Here is a 20,943-nt window from a genome sequence, read left to right on the forward strand (position 1 = left end):
GTTTAGTGTGTTACTAGCGTAGCAAAGTTAGTCTCAATGCTAGCCAAGCCAGATAGCACCCCTCATGATTAGTGCTAGTGCTAATACTAAAATTGACTACTCTAGATGGGAACTTGTGTTGTGAAATGAATTTGAAAACTTTGGAATGATGAGTCATTCCATTGAATGATTTTTGAAGGTGAATATGACCTGAATGAGATTGTGAATTTTGACTAAAACTGATATTGGTTTGAATGCGATACCTTTCCAATTTTTGAGTACCCCCACAATACCTGATTATGGGTAGGGCTTAACTGGAAGTTTATGCATCTTAGTATGGGTTCCCTCTGAACAAGCATCATAGGGGTTATGCCGAGGCTGCCTCCGTTGTTTGAGAAATGATGTGAAATGAGGTGTATTGTACGGCCAAGCCCTGTGCAGTTCCTAGGTTGACAGTTGGTTTTCACTGGGAGGCCAAGCTCATGGGGAGAGGTACCTATACTAGGGTATGTAAGTGAAAGGTTATGGTTGATGATCCGCGTACTGTGTTACGATGATTTGGGGTTATCCTCGACGGATGAAATCAAATGTTGTAGCACAAATGTGCAACCTCTGCAGAGTGTAAACCTATTCGAATAGCCGTGTCCACGGTTACAGACGGTTGGAAAGGCCATACTGTTATCGGTGTCAGATTCTTGAAAGTGTTGATGTTTTGAAATGGTGACTTGACTTGAATCACAACTGAGTTGTGGGAATGACACTAATGTTCCCACTTGAATTAGTTAGCACATGAGTAAGTCTTTTATCAAATGCTTGTGAACTAAAATTGGCTTTATGAAAAATAAACTAGAGCTTAGCACCCCCTTACTAGAATTATTAGCACTTACACTAGTATTAGTTTGCGAGTACTTAAAGTACTCACGGTTGTGTCCCTGGCTATTCAAATGGCCAGAGTATGAAGATGAACAGAACTACCAAGGTGATGACCAGCAGGACGCCTACGACAACTAGGAGTCTTCCGACGTCAAGCGTTGGCCTGTGGACTAGAGAGTCCATTTCTATTTACGCTTCCGCTATGAACTTGTGTTTGTTCGTTGATCAATAGATCAACTATTTGTGTAATATGGATCATGTGATCTGAATTTGTAAGACAATATTGGTTTGTAATGAATGATGACTATGATATTCGACTATTATGCCTCGCAACAACAATATTCCTGGGATTGCGATGAATGACATAATAGGCATCTAGACTTAAAAATCCGGGTGTTGACAAGTTGGTATCAGAGCCATTGTTTGACCTTAGAAGACCTAGTTAGAATGGGCATTCAGAAAAACTTAACTTTGAAATCAAATGAAGAGAATATTTATGAAAACTTATTCACACTCTTGTCTTTGAGATCTTTTCAAAAATTGATGAATCATGTTCTTTTTATTGAATCTACTTAAATTTTTGCCACACTTGTTCACTCTTTAACTTACTTATCCATTTCGCTTTCAGATGGAGCCGAATGAACCCATCAACACCAAGTTCTACCAGCTTGGGAACGGAGGAAGCTTGATCTTCGAGCACGACCTCAACGCCCTCTCGGACTTCCTTGGATGCCCTCACCCCGAGTTCCACGGAATCGAGGTGAATGACCAGCCCAGAGGAGAGTTGCAGTGGATCATCACCACTGACTTGAGGGGCAAGATGGAGCCTCACACCTCGGAGAGGATCCTCTTCTCTTTCAGGGAGAGCAACTAGCTCGACGGACTCGCACGTGCCCTTCAGGACGGACTTGCGCGTCTATGTGGACAGAACGTGGTGCGCATACTCGTGTCCCGCTTCGCGCATCTTGTGAAGCGTGATGCTATGGGAGTGCCCATGGAGCTACAGCCAGTACCTCGACTTCATGCTGTACCAGACTCAGAAGGATCTGGACGCCTCCCGCGCGTACCCCAACCAGACCCACGCTCACATCACCGAGCAGGGTGAGGCGATCAAGCTACTTGCCCGCGACCGCAAGACACTCCACCAGCAGCGTGCCAAGAAGGCCGCTACTATCGTGCGCCTTCACGCCAAGATAGCATCCTTGGAGGCCACTGTCCAGGCCCAGGAGGACCAGCTGAGAGAGATGGAGGATGATGATGGAGGTGAAGACCTTCAGGGAGGAGGAGCCTTCCTGAGCGACGACGACGACTTTGAGGAGGACGAGTTCACCGAGGAGGAGGACTACGAGTTCCTGGAGGCCGGACCAGACATCTTCGTCCCGATCGATGTTGAGGATGAGGAGTAGTTGCACTTGATCACTTATGTAGGTGTGAGTTGTATCCCGTCCGTTGTATCGTAGCATGAGAGAATGGTTCTTAAAACCATGGGAAGTGTTAGTTTGTAAGATGTAATGTGTGATGTTGAATGAATGAATGAATGTTTGTGTTTGTCATCAAAATAATTCAAGTTTTAAATTGATGAACTTACTCAAAATAAACCATAGAAATTTCCCTCTTATCTCATGATCTTCTCTATGTTCAGATGGCCCCTCCCAATCGCAACAACAACGATGCCATGATGAAACTGCTGCAGACCCTGATGGCCGACAGGGAGACTGACAAAGCTGAACGCCAAGCCAACATCGCAGCACTGGAAAACCTTGCCAATCAAGGGATTCAAGGCCATGGAAATCATGACCACCCCGGATCAAAGCTCAAGAACTTCCAGAACACCAACCCTCCGGTGTTTAGCAAGACCGAAGAACCCCTCGACGCTGACGACTGGCTCCAAACCATGGAGAATAACTTAGAAGTAGCGGGAGTGGAAGCCGCCGAGAAGGTCTTGTTCGCAACCCACTACCTTGCCGGACCAGCCCGAGCCTGGTGGACCAGCACTCGAGCCATGAACTCAGGTCAAGTCATGACTTGGGTAGACTTCAAGCTCAAGTTTAGCAAGTACCACGTGCCCCCGGGTCTTATCAAGAAGATGAGGGATGAGTTCCGCGAACTCAAGCAAGGACGGATGACGGTGGTAGAATACCGCGACAGGTTCCTTACACTGTCAAGGTACGCCCCCGACGAGACCGACACCACCGAGAAGAGGCAGGAGAGATTCCTGAACGGACTGCATGATGAGATGCAGACAGTACTCGTCAACATCCCCTTTGCCGACCTTGAAGCCTTAGTGGACTCCGCCATCCAGATGGAAGGCAAGCTCAACCAAGCCAACGAAAACCGCAAACGCCGCATGATGCACCAGAGTGGGCCCAGCAATGCCCCGAAGTATCGTCCCAGCTCAAGCGGAGGTTTCACTCCGAGGAACAACAACAAGCCCCAGATGCAGACTTCACGCCCGGGTTATCAGAACCGGAGTGGAGGAAACTCCAGGCCAGGAGGCCACCACAACAACAGCAACTACAACAACAACAACAACAACTTCAACCGCGCTCCGCCCAGAGCCCCCAACAACAACAACAACAACAACAACACCAACACCGCTCCAAGGACTGGGAGCAACACCATCCCCGTTGCAACCAAGGACAAGGCCACCATCACTTGTTATGAGTGTAATGTGGTGGGACACTACTCCAACGAGTGCCCCAAGAGGCTAGCCAAGAATGCCGCCAACGCCGCTGCACCTGCTCAGCAACAACGTCGAGTCTCCACCGGCAAGAAGTTCGCCCCCAACAACCCCAATAACCGCAACAACTGTCTCTTCCACATGAATGCCGAAGAAGCCCAGGAAGCACCAGATGTTGTACTGGGTATGTTTTCTGTCAACTCCGTACCTGCCAGAGTGTTGTTTGATTCAGGAGCATCGCATTATTTTGTCACTGAAGACTTTGCATGCACAATTAAAATCCAACCTATCAGTTTGAAGCATGTTATGATAGTTCAAATTCCGGGATCAACCACCAAAGCCAGAAAATTTTGCAAAAATGTACCCATCAGAATCCATGAAGTAGATTTTTATGTCAATCTGATTATTCTGGGAACCAAAGGTTTGGAAGTCGTACTAGGAATGGACTGGATGTCAAAACACCATGGACTGATTGACTATGCCAAGAAAGCCATCACCATGACTAGCAGCACCGGTATCCTAGTAGAACATGTATCTGAAAGACTACCCAGAAAATTTACCTGCAACCAAAGTGTAGCCAAGCCAACTCTGGATCAGATCAGGGTCGTTTGTCGATACCCTGATGTGTTTCCGGATGATCTACCCGGTATGCCCCCGGATCAGGATATCGAGTTCATCATCGAGTTAATCCCCGGAACTGGACCTATAGCCCAGAGAGCCTATGGTATGAACCCAACAGAACTTGTGGAGCTGAAGAAGCAAATTGATGATTTGTTAGCCAAAGGTTTGATTCGACCTAGTGCATCACCCTGGAGATCACCTGTTTTGTTTGTGGACAAGAAGGATGGTGCCACTCGTTTATGTACGGATTACCGTAAGCTTAACGATGTCACCGTCAAGAACAAGTACCCCATACCCAAGATAGAAGACCTGTTCGATCAGTTGACCGGTGCCAAAGTGTTCTCTAAGATTGATCTTAGGACTGGTTATCATCAGCTGAAGATCCGTGCCACAGATATCCCCAAGACTGCCTTTACCACCAGATATGGGTTGTACGAGTACAACGTCATGTCGTTTGGATTAACCAATGCCCCAGCTTATTTCAGGAACCTCATGAATAAGATCTTCATGAACTTTTTGGATAAGTTTGTCATTGTCTTCATCGACGACATCCTTATCTACTCCAAATCCGAAGAAGAACATGAACAACATTTGGAGACTGTCCTAGAAACCCTTAGACACCACCAGTTGTATGCCAAGTTCAGCAAATGTGAGTTTTGGTTGAAGGACGTAGGATTCCTGGGACATATCATGTCTGCAGGAGGAATTGCCGTAGATCCCGCCAAGATCAAAACTGTTACAGAATGGCAAGCCCCAACCACCCAGACCAAGGTCCGCGCTTTTCTTCGATTAGCCGGATATTACCGCAGATTTGTCGAAGGCTTTTCAAGCATCGCTAGACCAATGACCCAACTCTTGAAGAAGGACAAGAAGTTTGAGTGGACTGACAAATGTGAAGAGAGTTTCCAACAACTCAAGAGTAGACTGACCTCAGCCCCAATTCTGATCATGCCGGACATCACCGAGCCATTTGACGTGTATTGCGACGCCTCCAAGATTGGTCTTGGATGTGTGCTCATGCAAGAAGGAAAAGTGATATCATATCTGTCAAGACAGCTAAAGCAACATGAGCAGAATTATCCAACCCATGACTTAGAGCTTGCAGCCGTAGTCTTAGCCTTGAAAGTTTGGCGTCATTACCTCATGGGTAATCGATGCGAGATCTACTCCGACCACAAGAGCCTAAAGTATATCTTCACCCAGAAGGAGCTGAATATGAGACAGCGCAGATGGATAGAATTGATCAAGGATTACGACATGGAGATTCACTACCACCCCGGCAAGGCCAATGTGGTAGCGGATGCTTTGAGTCGACTGCCGTGTCAGTTGAACTCCATGATCGCAATCGAGCAACCCAGCCTGTTTCATGAGTTTGAACAGCTCAGACTTGAACTAGTTAGTGAAGGATTCCTAGCCAGCAAAGAGCTTCAACCCACCTTGATTAGCCAGATCAAGGAAGCCCAGAAAGGAAACGCTAGCATCGACGGAATCAAGAACCAGATAGCTGCAGGGAAAGCACCAGGATTCACCATAGATGAAGCCGGAGTTCTTTGGTACAAAGGACGCCTATGTGTGCCAGCAGATTCTGAACTGAAGCAAGTCATCCTGAAGGAAGCCCATGACACCCTTTACTCAATTCACCCCGGAGGTACCAAGATGTATCAAGATCTAAAGGAGCAATTCTGGTGGCATGGAATGAAGAGACAAATCTGAAGCTACATCGCCAAGTGTGATATCTATCAGAGAGTCAAGGCGGAACATCAACGACCCGCAGGATTGCTGCAGCCACTACAGATTCCAGAATGGAAGTGGGACTCGGTAGGAATGGACTTTATCACAGGTTTGCCCAAATCCAGCAAAGGAAATGATTCGATATGGGTAGTTGTCGATAGACTGACCAAGGTAGCTCATTTCATCCCCGTCAAGACCACATACCAAGGCCCAAAGTTAGCTGAATTGTATATCTCCAGAATAGTCGCCCTGCACGGAACCCCGAAGTCGATTGTGTCAGATAGAGGATCTCAAGTTACCTCAAGATTCTGGAAAAAAGTGCATGAAGGACTAGGAACCCGGCTAAATTTCAGCACCGCCTACCATCCGCAGACCGATGGACAGACGGAAAGAGTCAACCAAATACTGGAGGACATGCTGAGAGCATGTGTACTGGAATACGGATCCAAGTGGGAAGACTGCCTGCCTTACGCAGAATTCTCTTACAACAACAGCTACCAAGCCAGCCTACAGATGGCCCCCTTTGAAGCCTTGTACGGAAGGAAGTGCCGTACCCCTCTGAATTGGTCAGAAGTCGGAGAAAGCCAAGTCTTTGGACCAGATGTTCTTCGTGAAGCCAAAGATAAAGTACACAAGATCCGCGATTACCTCAAGACGGCGCAATCAAGACAGAAGAGCTATGCCGACAAGAGACGCCGAGAGATGACCTTCGAGATTGGAGATTTCGTCTATCTCAAAGTATCCCCCCTGAAAGGAATGCATAGATTTCAGCTGAAAGGAAAGCTCGCACCCCGATATGTCGGACCTTTCAAAGTTCTGAGTCGCCGAGGCGAAGTATCTTATCAACTGGAGCTACCAGAAGAAATGTCGGCTGTGCACGACATGTTTCACATCTCACTCCTCCGGAAGTGCCTAGAAGTCCCCGAGAAGACCAAAGTGTTCAAGAACATCGATCACAGATCGGTGGATATCAACAAGGACTTGACGTACCGCGAGGTGCCGATTCGCATCCTGGAGGAAGCTTACAGAACCACCCGCACCCGAAGCATCAAGTTTCTGAAGATCCAATGGAGCAACCATACCGAAGATGAAGCCACTTGGGAACGCGAAGACTATATGAAGAAAGAGTACCCAGATCTCTTTAATACCTAATTTTCTTTTAGATCTCGGGAAGAGATCTTTTGTAAGGGGGAAGGGTTTGTAACATCCCAAATTTCAATAAAAGGAAGAAGAAGAATTTCCCAAAGTCCAAAATTTAGAACCAACAAAAACTTTTATTTGCATATAGAGCTATGCATAGGACTTGTGCATTTTGCGTGATATGCCATGATGATTGTTATTGTGTTTATGTGATAAACCCTAAAACCCTAAGTGGATCAAGAGAGGTTCACAAATCAAATCAATTAAAAAGAGAAAAAATCAAATAAGAAAAATCCAAAAAACCCTCACATATGGCTTATGCCATTTTGCAAATCTTTACCCTAGACCAATTTGACCTTCACCATTAGTTGTAATATGTTACTAAACACTTATTACAACTTTTGGAATCAAAGAAATACAAATCAAATCAAATTCAAATTCAAATTGTGATCACATAGAATAATGGTCAAATCTGCCATTTACATTCTGGTCACTACTTTGAGCCCCTCGATTTCAAGTTTTTCGAACTAAACTTTCCCAATTCTTTGCACCTCATCCAAGAGCACATCAAGTTGAACAACTTTTTTAAAGACCACCATACTAAAATCATCTTGGATCAAAATCTATGCTCATGCAAAGTTGAGACTTTTTAACATTGTTAACAATCTCACATTTTGCAAATTTGCAATTCTTTTATTTTTAAAATTCCACCACCACTTATGTTTGTCTCTGGTCAATTGCAACTCATCCAAACCAACCATTTTCAAATTTTGGAACCACATGAGCTAAACCAAATTTGTCAAGATTTCGAATTTTGCAAATAGATCAAATCTCAAACACTATTGCAAATAGTGGTTGGCCTAACCCTACCTGCCCCACTTGACCCTACATGGTCCCCTGGTCCCCTCTGTCTCTCTTACCCGCATAGCAATCCTAGGGCAAGCCCTAGCTTGGCATGGACATGGCCATGCCGGCCATGTTCCACCTTGTCCCTTCTCCCCTCTTCTCCTTCTCCCCCAACCCTGGCCCTGGTGCCATTTCACTCCACAACGACTTCCTACACATGCCTATGCCCGCCATCGTCGGAGAGGACGCCGACACTCGCTGGAACACGCGCGCCCAGAACGGCCCAGGCATGCCGACGACGTCGCACCTGCGCACGCGACGGACACCACTGGACACGCGCCGCGCCACCACCTCGTGCAGCCCCTGGTCCCTCTCTCAACGAGTTGAGCTTCACCGCACGACCACGAAGCCGCCAGACATGGAGACGACTGCGACCTATGATCGCCGCCGCCGGAGACGGAGAAGAAACCCCGCCGCAGACGCCGCCAGACATGGAAGCAATCCGACCGTGTTAGGCACCGCCTACGCTACCTGTCGCCACCCAGAGGACCACCGTGACGCACTGAACACCGCCGCACCCTCGCCTAGCTCGCTAGACCGCCGGAGAGCCCGCGCCCATGTCGAGTTCGCTGCAGCACCACGGCCTCATCGCGCCCCTATAAATAGAAGCGCCCATTCGACGATCTGAGCACACCAGCAGCCTCCCCTCTTCTCCCTCAAGCTTCTCAACCACCTCACCGCTCCGATTAGTCGCCGTAGCTCGCCAATCGCCACCTCACTGCCGCACGCCGCCGCGGAAGCTTGCCGCCGATTGGAGCCTCCCCAGGACGTGCCACTGCTACCAGGAGGATCGACGTCGTCCACCGCTTCACCGAGCACACTGCCCACCGTCGCTGGAGCCACGGTGAGCCCTCCGACCCCCTACTGCCGCCGCGCCAGTGCGAGCTTCTCTCCGGCGACGACGATGACCCTGAGCCGTTAGATCAGCCCCTAATCCAACGCTCCACGTCGCCCCGTACCGATTCAGGTTGGCTGAGCCGCTGACAGGCAGGCCCCACCCTGTCAGGCAGCCCACGCGTCTGTGGACCGTGGTGGGCTGGGCAGTCTGTTAAATTTGAATTTCGGCCCGTTAGCTTTTCCCGCCAGGCCCATTTGATTTAAAATCGAATTTCCAGTTTAGTTTAAATTCAATACTGGCCATGTGTTCAAAATTCAATAGATTCAAATTGGCTTGGCCAAATTTAGCAAACTTTATATTGTTGGAAAGCTAATGAAAAGGTCTACAAAAATAGACTGGTCTCACTTTGAGATTCTTTGTAGAAATAATGTGACAAAAAGAACAAGTCAGGGACTTTTGCACATTCAAACAATTCTTAAAAATCAATCAAAAATGATATTGAGTTGATTTCAACTCTCATAGCTCACATTTCACTTACAATAATTTTTTCTACAAAAATATGGTGTGTTCACTTTGAGTGATCATGGCCTAGTTTAAATAAAGGACTATATGGCTAGTTTAGTCAATTGATATTGTCCAAAACTATTATGTAAATCATATGAAGTGTTTTACTTCATTTAAATCTTGTCCCAAGTACTTTCACATGAAGTTATGACCCTGGTCTAAGTACTCTGACATGAAATACTTGGTGACATTAAATCAGAATCAGCATTGTTAACTTGTATGAGGTATTCTACCTCATTTAAATCATTTTCCCAAATGATGATGATGAATGGTTGACTTAGGTCTACATGATTTCATGCATGATGGTTTGAGGAAATTAAATCAATTTTCCTCAAGAAAGAAAACTAATGCACCTAATTGTGTTATGTGTGTGATTTAGAATAGTTGTGTGAAGCCATGGAGTGCTTAGAATAGTTCTTGAACTTTGTTGGGTGATTGTATCTCGTATTTGTTTTTAGACGCTAGTACCGTAGAATACCAGGAAGAGGAAGGATTCTACCAAGAGGAGGAAGAGGAGAACTTTGATCACTACCCTCACCAAGGCAAGCTAATATTCTTGCAAAGTGCAAATCCATTTAGGGAAATGCACCATTAGTCTTACCTTACTTACAATGATCTCACCCCAAGTTTTTACCTTACAAGTTTTTACTTGTTTTATGAAGAAGTTACTTTTATAGTTAACTTTAGTCTAAGTTTAGTGTGTTACTAGAGTAGCAAAGTTAGTCTCAAAGCTAGCCAAGCAAGATAGCACCCCTCATGATTAGTGCTAGTGCTAATACTAAAATTGACTACTCTAGATGGGAACTTGTGTTGTGAAATGAATTTGAAAACTTTGGAATGATGAGTCATTCCATTGAATGATTTTTGAAGGTGAATATGACCTGAATGAGATGGTGAATTTTGACTAAAACTGATATTGGTTTGAATGCGATACCTTTCCAATTTTTGTGTACCCCCACAATACCTGATTATGGGTAGGGCTTAACTGGAAGTTTATGCATCTTAGTATGGGTTCCCTCTGAACAAGCATCATAGGGGTTATGCCGAGGCTGCCTCCGTTGTATGAGAAATGATGTGAAATGAGGTGAATTGTACGACCAAGCCCTGTGCAGTTCCCAGGTTGACAGTTGGTCTTCACTGGGAGGCCACGCTCATGGGGAGAGGTACCTATACTAGGGTATGTAAGTGAAAGGTTATGGTTGATGATCCGCGTACTGTGTTACGATGATTTGGGGTTATCCTCGACGGATGAAATCAAATGTTGTGGCACAAGTGTGCAACCTCTGTAGAGTGTAAACCTATTCGAATAGCCGTGTCCACGGTTACGGACGGTTGGAAGGCCATACTGTTACCGGTGTCAGATTCTTGAAAGTGTTGATTTTTTGAAATGGTGACTTGACTTGAATCACAACTGAGTTGTGGGAATGACACTAATGTTCCCACTTGAATTAGTTAGCACATGAGTAAGTCTTTTATCAAATGCCTGTGAACTAAAATTGGCTTTATGCAAAATAAACTAGAGCTTAGCACCCCCTTACTAGAATTGTTAGAACTTACACTAGTATTAGTTTGCGAGTACTTAAAGTACTCACGGCTGTGTCCCTGGCTATTCAAATGGCCAGAGTATGAAGATGAACAGAACTACCAAGGTGATGACCAGCAGGACGCCTACGACAACTAGGAGTCTTCCGACGTCAAGCGTTGACCTGTGGACTAGAGAGTCCATTTCTATTTACGCTTCCGCTATGAACTTGTGTTTGTTCGTTGATCAATAGATCAACTATTTGTGTAATATGGATCATGTGATCTGAATTTGTAAGACAATATGGTTTGTAATGAATGATGACTATGATATTCGACTATTATGCCTCGGAACAACAATATTTCTAGGATTGCGATGAATGACATAATAGACATCTGGACTTAAAAATCCGGGTGTTGACAGGTTGCGTCCAGAAATATAGTCAAGTTCTTTATTGAGTAGTACAACTTGAGTCTATGCTCAAGTGCAAGCACTTGCCCATAGACTCGGGGGCTACTCCCTGATGGCATGTAACTCACACGTTCGTTGGGAACCCCAAGAGGAAGGTATGATGCGCACAGCAGCAAGTTTTCCCTCAGAAAGAAACCAAGGTTTATCGAACCAGGAGGAGCCAAGAAGCACGTTGAAGGTTGATGGCGGCGGGATGTAGTGCGGCGCAACACCAGGGATTCCGGCGCCAACGTGGAACCTGCACAACACAACCAAAGTACTTTGCCCCAACGAAACAGTGAGGTTGTCAATCTCACCGGCTTGCTGTAACAAAGGATTAACCGTATTGTGTGGAAGATGATTGTTTGCAGAAAACAGTAGAACAAGTATTGCAGTAGATTGTATTTCAGTAAAGAGAATTGGACCGGGGTCCACAGTTCACTAGAGGTGTCTCTCCCATAAGACAAACAGCATGTTGGGTGAACAAATTACAGTTGGGCAATTGACAAATAAAGAGAGCATGACCATGCACATACATATCATGATGAGTATAGTGAGATTTAATTGGGCATTACGACAAAGTACATAGACCGCCATCCAACTGCATCTATGCCTAAAAAGTCCACCTTCAGGTTATCATCCGAACCCCCTCCAGTATTAAGTTGCAAAGCAACAAACAATTGCATTAAGTATGGTGCGTAATGTAATCAACAACTACATCCTTAGACATAGCATCAATGTTTTATCCCTAGTGGGAACAGCACAACACAACCTTAGAACTTTCTGTCACTGTCCCAGGTGTCAATGCAGGCATGAACCCACTATCGAGCATAAGTACTCCCTCTTGGAGTTACAAGCATCTACTTGGCCAGAGCATCTACTAGTAACAGAAAGCATGCAAGATCATAAACAACACGTAGATATAACTTTGATAATCAACATAACAAGTATTCTCTATTCATCGGATCCCAACAAACGCAACATATAGAATTACAGATAGATGATCTTGATCATGTTAGGCAGCTCACAAGATCCGACAATGATAGCACAATGGGGAGAAGACAACCATCTAGCTACTGCTATGGACCCATAGTCCAGGGGTAGACTACTCACACATCACGCCGGAGGCGACCATGGCGGCGTAGAGTCCTCCGGGAGATGATTCCCCTCTCCGGCAGGGTGCCGGAGGCGATCTCCTGGATCCCCCGAGATGGGATCGGCGTTGGCGGCATCTCTGGAAGGTTTTCCGTATCGTGGCTCTCGGTACTGGGGGTTTCGTCACGGAGGCTTTAAGTAGGCGGAAGGGTAGGTCAAGAGGCGGCACGGGGTGCCCAGACCATAGGGCCGCGCGGCCAGGGCAGGGGCCGCGCCGCCCTATGCTCTGGCTGCCTCGTGGCCCCTCTTCGTTTCGTCTTCGGACTTCTGGAAGCTTCGTGGAAAAATAGGCCCCTGGGCTTTGATTTCGTCCAATTCCGAGAATATTTCCTTACTAGGATTTCTGAAACCAAAAACAGCAGAAAACAGCAATTGGCACTTCGACATCTTGTTAATAGGTTAGTTCCAGAAAATGCACGAATATGACATAAAGTGTGCATAAAACATGTAGATAACATCAATAATGTGGCATGGAACATAAGAAATTATCGATACGTCGGAGACGTATCAGCATCCCCAAGCTTAGTTCTGCTCGTCCCGAGCAGGTAAAACGATAACACAGATAATTTCTGGAGTGACATGCCATCATAATCTTGATCATACTATTTGTAAAGCATGTGTAGTGAATGCAGCGATCAAAACAATATATATGACATGAGTAAACAAGTGAATCATAAAGCAAAGACTTTTCATGAATAGCACTTCAAGACAAGTATCAATAAGTCTTGCATAAGAGTTAACTCATAAAGCAATAATTCAAAGTAAAGGCATTGAAGCAACACAAAAGAAGATTAAGTTTCAGCGGTTGCTTTCAACTTGTAACATGTATATCTCATGGATATTGTCAACATAGAGTAATATAATAAGTGCAATATGCAAGTATGTAGGAATCAATGCACAGTTCACACAAGTGTTTGCTTCTTGAGGTGGAGAGAAATAGGTGAACTGACTCAACATTGAAAGTAAAAGAATGGTCCTCCACAGAGGAAAAGCATCGATTGCTATATTTGTGCTAGAGCTTTGATTTTGAAAACATGAAACAATTTTGTCAACGGTAGTAATAAAGCATATGCATCATGTAAATTATATCTTATAAGTTACAAGCCTCATGCATAGTGTACTAATAGTGCCCGCACCTTGTCCTAATTAGCTTGGACTACCGGATCATCACAATGCACTGTTTTAACCAAGTGTCACAAAGGGGTACCTCTATGCCTTTGTACAAAGGTCTAAGGAGAAAGCTCGCATTGGATTTCTCGCTATTGATTATTCTTCAACTTAGACATCCATACCGGGACAACATAGACAACAGATAGTGGACTCCTCTTTTATGCATAAGCATGTAACAACAATTAATAATTTTCTCATTTGAGATTGAGGATATATGTCCAAAACTGAAACTTCCACCATGGATCATGGCTTTAGTTAGCGGCCCAATGTTCTTCTCTAACATATGCATGCTTAACCATAAGATGGTAGATCTCTCTTACTTCAGACAAGACGGACATGCATAGCAACTCACATGAAATTCAACAATGAATAGTTGATGGCGTCCCCAGTGAACATGGTTATCGCACAACAAGCAACTTAATAAGAGATAAAGTGCATAATTACATATTCAATACCACAATAGTTTTTAAGCTATTTGTCCCATGAGCTATATATTGCAAAGGTGAATGATGGAATTTTAAAGGTAGCACTCAAGCAATTTACTTTGGAATAGCGGAAAATACCATGTAGTAGGTAGGTATGGTGGACACAAATGGCATAGTGGTTGGCTCAAGTATTTTGGATGCATGAGAAGTATTCCCTCTCGATACAAGGTTTAGGCTAGCAAGGTTATTTGAAACAAACACAAGGATGAACCGGTGCAGCAAAACTCACATAAAAGACATATTGAAAACATTATAAGACTCTACACCGTCTTCCTTGTTGTTCAAACTCAATACTAAAAATTATCTAGACCTTAGAGAAACCAAATATGCAAACCAAATTTTAGCATGCTCTATGTATTTCTTCATTAATGGGTGCAAAGCATATGATGCAAGAGCTTAAACATGAGCACAACAATTGCCAAGTATCACATTACCCAAGACATTTATAGCAATTACTACATGTATCATTTTCCAATTCCAACCATATAACAATTTAACGAAGGAGAAACTTCGCCATGAATACTATGAGTAGAAACCAAGGACATACTTGTCCATATGCTACAGCGGAGCGTGTCTCTCTCCCATAAAGTGAATGCTAGGATCCATTTTATTCAAACAAAACAAAAACAAAAACAAAACGACGCTCCAAGAAAAACACATAAGATGTGATGGAATAAAAATATAGTTTCAGGGGAGGAACCTGATAATGTTGTCGATGAAGAAGGGGATGCCTTGGGCATCCCCAAGCTTAGACGCTTGAGTCTTCTTAATATATGCAGGGGTGAACCACCGGGGCATCCCCAAGCTTAGAGCTTTCACTCTCCTTGATCATGTTGCATCATACTCCTCTCTTGATCCTTGAAAACTTCCTCCACACCAAACTCGAAACAACTCATTAGAGGGTTAGTGCACAATATAAATTGACATATTCAGAGGTGACACAATCATTTTTAACACTTCTGGACATTGCATAATGCTACTGGACATTAGTGGATCAAAGAAATTCATCCAACACAGCAAAAGAGGCAATGCGAAATAAAAGGCAGAATCTGTCAAAACAGAACAGTTCGTATTGACGAATTTTAAAATGGCACCAGACTTGCTCAAATGAAAATGCTCAAATTTAATGAAAGTTGCGTACATATCTGAGGATCATGCACGTAAATTGGCTTAATTTTCTGAGCTACCTACAGGGAGGTGGACCCAGATTCGTGACAGCAAAGAAATCTGGAACTGCGCAGTAATCCAAATCTAGTACTTACTTTTCTATCAACGGCTTAACTTGGCACAACAAAACACAAAACTAAGATAAGGAGAGGTTGCTACAGTAGTAAACAACTTCCAAGACACAAAATAAAAACAAAGTACTGTAGGTAAAAACATGGGTTGTCTCCCATAAGCGCTTTTCTTAACGCCTTTCAGCTAGGCGCAGAAAGTGTGTATCAAGTATTATCGAAAGATGGTACATTCTCAGCGGGGTGTGGAGTTTTCTCAACCAGGCATAGTATATTAGATACATAAGTTTTAGCATCCCCCTTTTCATTAGTCTTAGGCGTGCTACTCTCATCAAACAAATTTTCAGGAACAAGCCAAGCATAGTTATTTTGTAGTGCATCATTCATAGCTAAGAGTTTACATGGTATTGGTGCTTTGATCTCCCCACCATCATCAATATTATTAGTGTATCTTATTCTATCCATGTCCATCTTTTCAAGGAGACTAACAAAATTAGTATGTGAACCAAGCATATTAAATTTAGCAAAGACCTTTCTAGCTTCTCTTGCTAGACCACCAAATTCTCTAAGAAGGGTTTCTAAAACAAAATCTTTCTTTTCCCCTTCTTCCATATCACCAAGTGTGAGAAACATGTGTTGGATCATAGGATTAAGATTAACAAATTTAGTTTCCAACAGGCGAACTAAATGCGCAGCAGCAATTTCATAAGTAGGCGCAAGGTCTACCAAGTGTCTATCTTCAAAACTTTCAATGGTACTAACATGATTGAAAAATTCTTCTATATTATTTCTCCCAACTATAGACCCACGTCCTACCGGTATGTCTTTTGTGGTAAAATTAAAAGGAAACATGATGAGTAAAGTAAATGCAAGTAACTAATTTTTTTTTGTGTTTTTGATATAGCAAACAAGATAGCAAGTAAAGTAAAACTAGCAACTAATTTTTTTGTATTTTGATTTAGTGCAGCAAACAAAGTAGTAAATAAAACTAAGCAAGATAAAAACAAAGTAAAGAGATTGAGAAGTGGAGACTCCCCTTGCAGCGTGTCTTGATCTCCCCGGCAACGGCGCCAGAAAAAGAGCTTGATGGCGTGTAACTCACACGTTCGTTGGGAACCCCAAGAGGAAGGTATGATGCGCACAGCAGCAAGTTTTCCCTCAGAAAGAAACCAAGGTTTATCGAACCAGGAGGAGCCAAGAAGCACGTTGAAGGTTGATGGCGGCGGGATGTAGTGCGGCGCAACACCAGGGATTCCGGCGCCAACGTGGAACCTGCACAACACAACCAAAGTACTTTGCCCCAACGAAACAGTGAGGTTGTCAATCTCACCGGCTTGCTGTAACAAAGGATTAACCGTATTGTGTGGAAGATGATTGTTTGCAGAAAACAGTAGAACAAGTATTGCAGTAGATTGTATTTCAGTAAAGAGAATTGGACCGGGGTCCACAGTTCACTAGAGGTGTCTCTCCCATAAGACAAACAGCATGTTGGGTGAACAAATTACAGTTGGGCAATTGACAAATAAAGAGAGCATGACCATGCACATACATATCATGATGAGTATAGTGAGATTTAATTGGGCATTACGACAAAGTACATAGACCGCCATCCAACTGCATCTATGCCTAAAAAGTCCACCTTCAGGTTATCATCCGAACCCCCTCCAGTATTAAGTTGCAAAGCAACAGACAATTGCATTAAGTATGGTGCGTAATGTAATCAACAACTACATCCTTAGACATAGCATCAATGTTTTATCCCTAGTGGCAACAGCACAACACAACCTTAGAACTTTACATCCTTTGTCCCCAGGTGTCAATGCGAGCATGAACCCACTATCGAGCATAAGTACTCCCTCTTGGAGTTACAAGCATCTACTTGGCCAGAGCATCTACTAGTAACGGAAAGCATGCAAGATCATAAACAACACGTAGATATAACTTTGATAATCAACATAACAAGTATTCTCTATTCATCGGATCCCAAAAAACGCAACATATAGAATTACAGATAGATGATCTTGATCATGTTAGGCAGCTCACAAGATCCGACAATGATAGCATAATGGGGAGAAGACAAGCATCTAGCTACTGCTATGGACCAATAGTCCAGGGGTAGACTACTCACACATCACACCGGAGGCGACCATGGCGGCGTAGAGTCCTCCGGGAGATGATTCCCCTCTCCGGCAGGGTGCCGGAGGCGATCTCCTGGATCCCCCGAGATGGGATCGGCGTTGGCGGCGTCTCTGGAAGGTTTTCCGTATCGTGGCTCTCGGTACTGGGGGTTTCGTCACGGAGGCTTTAAGTAGGCGGAAGGGTAGGTCAAGAGGCGGCACGGGGTGCCCAGACCATAGGGCCGCGCGGCCAGGGCAGGGGCCGCGCCGCCCTATGCTCTAGCTGCCTCGTGGCCCCTCTTCGTTTCGTCTTCGGACTTCTGGAAGCTTCGTGGAAAAATAGGCCCCTGGGCTTTGATTTCGTCCAATTCCGAGAATATTTCCTTACTAGGATTTCTGAAACCAAAAACAGCAGAAAACAGCAACTGGCACTTCGGCATCTTGTTAATAGGTTAGTTCCAGAAAATGCACGAATATGACATAAAGTGTGCATAAAATATGTAGATAATATCAATAATGTGGCATGAAACATAAGAAATTATCGATACGTCGGAGACGTATCACTCCCATCGGGAGCGCTAGTCGCGCACCCGATAGAAAAATAACTTCGAGAATCATCGACATCATCTACGCTACACATGATCTTCGACATGGACCTCGCCTTGTATTTCTTCGACTTCGGAGATGATTATGATTGGAGTCTCTACGCAAGTCTTCGACTTCCCTAGACACTCGAGGGCTACTGACATGGGTATACCCTTCGGGTACCCATTATTAGTATACCTTGCTCGGCTCGGCCCAATATGGAGAAGGCCCAACAAGACAACCCGAAGAAGTAGTCGACTAGGACTCTTGTAAAATCCTAGGCTGGTTGCATATATAAAGCCAGCCAAGGCACCCGATAGAGAGGAGGTGAACAGATAGAGAAGAGAGAGACAACATAGCTCCGCCTACGGAGGCACCCTGTAAACACACCTATGATCATATACTGGATTGCTAGCAACACGTAGGGATCCTCCACCGAGGGGACCCGAAGCTGGGTACGTCGTGTGCCTAATCTCCCTCCCGGAATCTCCACCGTCGCTCTCTCCCGAAACCCAAATCTACAATACGTATGCACTGCCGAGGTGTTCTCTCGTCAATAATTATGCTGAAACCAAAAATACACCCTAGTACAAGTGTGCTAAAAGTCAAAATACATTGAACTACAAGTGTGATAAAACGTGAACTAAAATGTAGGCTAGGAACGTGAAGTACAATTACACTGAAGCCCAAGTACAACCAAAGTACAAATGTGGTAGTTTTGGAGGTATGTTCAAAAATAGTTTCACCAAATCTATCAACATAAAACATAGTACTGAAAATTTCGCCCCGAGGATCTCAAAAGTGAAAACAGTTCATAATTAAGATGAACGGTTCTCAAGATATTTTGTATTGAAAAATCAAATCCAGAAAAGGAAAAAACTTAGAGAACTTACCCTCCCATGTCTATGTCTGGCATCCTTCATCCTCAATTTGCGTCCATATGGTTTGCAACTGAAAATTGCCCCATAGCAGTATACTTGTATCATTATTCGGGTTAGTCATGAGTTGCATATGAGTACAACTGAGATTTTGATAAAGTCAAATGGCCGAGATGTAACTTAATTTCTAACTAATTTTCAATCAGCAAAGAGTTAACTTGCTTCGCATCCATGTAACGTTGTCAAATCTCACTTGGTACCCATGTCCCAACTCATAAATAACATGAATCAAGAAGCAATCTAATAATCCATGGTATATTTCTTAGTTGCAACTCATGCCAAGCATGAATCACCAAGCAGTCCAATGGTGTGAAAATCGACTGAGAATTAAGCAAGTTCTTTGAAAATGGGAATTAGCAACACTGTTTCGGGAGTGCCTAATACTTATTCGAAAATTAAATTTATTTTCACTCAGGTAACATCATCAAATATATGGGTTATAACTCATGGCTATCATCAATTACGGAGCAAACCTATCTATTGGGGTGCATTTTCCTGAGTTGCAACCTATGTTGCAACTTAAGACTAGCACAGATGACGATGCAATTCAACTGTCTGTGATATTTTTCACAGTTGCAACTCATGTTATAACTTATGACTAGCACAAATTAAGATGCAACTCAATGGAATGGAGTAGACTGAGAATAAGCTCTCTTGGTCGTCCGAAAATTAGCAAAACTTATGAAATTTATTAAATTTTACAACGTTTTACTTAAGACAAATCATGTGCGGCACTGGAATATACAATTGCTCTTTTTTTCTTAGATGGAACACTTGCTCTGCTTTCTGTCGAACAGAAATTGCAACTTGCCAATATGTATCCATGATTGAAAGCTATATATATTCCGTTGAAGAGGTGTTTGCCTTAAATCACAGCTCACAGACCAGCCAATCAGTCAACAACCACACAATTCATAGGACACGCACATTAGTGGCGGTATCGTATCATTGTTCTGAAACTTTTGCAGAGGATGAAAATTTTGAGGATGGATGTTAGTCTGATCGTCTTGTCTCTAGTGGCAGTAAAACTTGTTGCTGGGATGTTGTAATTTTTTGTTCCTTATTTGCCTCGACAAACACAATAACTGGTGGCTGTTTTATCGGTTCCATTTTAAATTCTAGAAAAAAAAGTATCAAGAATTAATGTGAGCTGTGCTAATCAGTCAACCACCATAACAAAGGGCTCCCCTAGCTAGCGCACGATCGCTCGAGCGGTCACATCCACCAGAAATTTCTATTTTTAGTAACATTCGAAATTACTATTTGTGGAAAATTTTCCTTTTTTGGGAAAAAATTCTGACGAAATATACTATATAGGGAAAGTTCTGCATGCAAGTGCTAGATAACAGATTCGCTGATGTCAGCGGAATCTTTTCCAAATTTGAAAATTCAAAATGTTTTATCTCACAAACGACAACTCCGATTTAAGATCTGTTTTCACCAATAAATCCGTCTCGACAAGATCTTCAAAACTAGCACCCATGTTGATATGTTACGAGAAAAACAAATTCAGGCTAAAAGTTATCAACCCTCTCTACCTGAATAATCAACCCCTCCGTACTTGAGTGATCAACGGTGAATGTATAAAATTATCAACCTGGTGCAGGCTATTGAGGGAAAGTTCTGCATGCATGCACAAATAGCCGAATTTGCTGATGTCAGCGGAATCTTTTCCAAATTTGTAAATTCAAAACGTTTTAACTTTCAAACGACAAATCTAAATTAAGATTCGCTTTCACCAATAAATCCGTCTCAACGAGATCTTCAAAACTAGCACCCATGTTGATATGTTTCGAGAAACTTTTTTTTGGGCTAAAAGTTATCAACCCTCTCTATCTGAATAACCAACCCCTCCGTACTTGAGTGATCAACGGTGAATGTATAAAATTATCAACCTGGTGCAGGCTATTGAGAAAAAGTTCTGCATGCATGCATAAATAGACGAATCTGCTGA

This window comes from Lolium perenne, chromosome 7 (assembly GCF_019359855.2).
Source record: "Lolium perenne isolate Kyuss_39 chromosome 7, Kyuss_2.0, whole genome shotgun sequence".
Lineage (NCBI taxonomy): Eukaryota > Viridiplantae > Streptophyta > Magnoliopsida > Poales > Poaceae > Lolium > Lolium perenne.